Source organism: Ricinus communis, chromosome 7, assembly GCF_019578655.1.
Source record: "Ricinus communis isolate WT05 ecotype wild-type chromosome 7, ASM1957865v1, whole genome shotgun sequence".
NCBI lineage: Eukaryota > Viridiplantae > Streptophyta > Magnoliopsida > Malpighiales > Euphorbiaceae > Ricinus > Ricinus communis.
In genome coordinates, this window is record NC_063262.1 from 7,910,312 (window position 1) to 7,912,718 (window position 2,407).

Below are 2,407 nucleotides of genomic sequence, written 5' to 3' on the forward strand. Positions count from 1 at the left end.
ATTTGTCTCTGATGTACAAATGAATGATCAGGAGTAGTTCTTCTTTTGTTCTGTTTTGTGCATTAGATGCTACGCTGACCAAAAGTATGGTAAAAACTGAATTAAAGCATGTTTTTCTTATGAAATTCTTCTAATTGGGAGATTGTATTGGCAGTTTGTTTAGTGGACTAGACAGAGAAACTAAATGTAACTGTTGATAATAGAGGTGTTTTGACTGAAACTCCCAGTTTAGAACCTGATGTCTCTCAGGGTAAAGTCCTGTAGCTGACATATGAATAGAATTGGTGGAGAAAATTCATTATTGCATAGCCGTCATATATGCTACAGATACTTGAAGCTGCCTTGTGGCTATTGTAGTCAATTTGATATCTCTTCCACATTTAAAGTAAATGCCTGTATTTATTTAGACTCTTACTGTAAGTAGTTTTTTATACTTGTTTGTACCAATTCCTTTACGGTTTCCTTCAGGATGGAATTTGTTAGGATAAGTATCAAGCTCCACTGCTATTCGATGAACAACACCATCTGTACATTTTGCACAATAAGTTCTTCAAGAAAGGGGTGATAATTTACTTCCTTAATAGCGAAGTGGGTTTGGTTAAGACTTCACATTGATACCAAACAAACTTTTTAACTATAAAAGTTTAAGGGAATTGTTTTATGAGCTACTGTGAGGTGGAGGCACGTTGTTGGATTTCTAAAATAGTAAACAGTTTGGATTGGGGATGAATTCCTTGGCTCTCTAGCTCTCATTGTATGGAAAGATTCTTTTATTTTCTCTGTAATTGCCATTCATATGTCTATCCCTCTCAAGACGCAGCTCTTTGGATAAGGTGAAAGTATGGGAAAAATTTCTCATGCTATTTTCTCATGTTTGGATAAGAGGAATTCATGAAAGAAAATTATTATAATTCTTGTTCGAAAGGATACCAACCGTTCATAATAACTCAAAAAATCTAGATAATATCTCTAGCTAGAACTATGAAGATCATAAATTGTTATCTTGACATGTCTTTTACGTATGTCTTGGATCCTAACCATGAAATCCCTTTTGATCTGAGCGCATATGGTGGTTGGAGTTGATGACTTATTGTGTGTGCTATTAAGAAATACTTTGAGCTTGCAATGTACCAAAATACTTGAGCTTGCAATATACCAAACGGCTAATGTTCACTATTGTTTCTTGACAGCTGAGAAGGTGGAATCTGCTGTTCAGAGCCTGAGAGAAGAACTCGGTGAGCAGCATGTATGGTATGGGTACCTCCTCCGTGACTTCTTCCCTTATTGTTTATTTCTTATTTCTTTCTCTCCCTCCACACAGTTGTTATTTTCCTTTGTCTTTCTCGACAGGGTGCAAAATGTAATGGAAGAGAAGGATAGGACGTGAAAGATTTAGTTGCATTTGCACAGGAAAACCTCAAATACACTGATACATGTGCATTTAAACCTGGATGGTTCTTCACTTCATTTCCAGCTACTCTGTGCTTTCTAATTGTGTTTTAGACAAAAATATCCAAGTATGACTGGCATAAACAGTTGCTTGTCATATACAGCATTTCCATTCACCAATGAGGATAGCCTATAAAATTAATCTAACTTTCAAATGATATTTTATCCTTTTTGAAATAATGATTTAATCTGGTTATCCGACCAGTCTTAGTTTGGTTGTTACTCTCTCTGCTCATGTTGAGATTGATGCAGATCAATAATGTAGGATCAAATGCATACGCAGCTTTAAGCCTTTGGCAGAAGCTTTAGATGAAGATGGTATGTAAGCATTAATAAGTTTTCTTTCCTCTGTTTTGCTGTTTGACTTTCTTTCTTGCATTAATTCGAAATTATTTATTCTTTGCATTCTAATGCAGTGAAGTTGTCACTGCAACAAATACCCAGAAATTAGTGTGCATAGAATAGGGTTTAGTGACATGTTGTCGAGCGGTAAAAGGGTTATCTTTGTTGTCAAGTGGCATTTCCTGGCCTATTTCTCGTGCACAATGATTTTCAAGGCAATTAAAATGATGTTGAACCAACCTCGAGGATGTCATACTTTCAGCATAGATGGAGCAACCCCAAGGTATGTCTATTCAGTTTCCTTCTTCAGCATTAACCCTTTTAACTTCAGAAATTGCCTGTTTAACATGCTGCTTTTCTTGCTATTATTAGAGTGATATAATATCCTTGGATAGACTACTTGAAACATTATCGTTGTGGACTGACTTGCTGGAAATTAGTGTGTACAGAATATTAGGTTCTAAACACATATTGCGTTCCGGTTCTGGGTGATGCTAAAAAAGCTTATCTTGTTCTATTGGTATTAGTTTTCCTTGTGTGTCCAATATGTTTGCGAGCCATTTCTGGCCCTTTGGCATTACCACCTCCATCCCTTCTAGCAGCCCGCAGGAGTGTG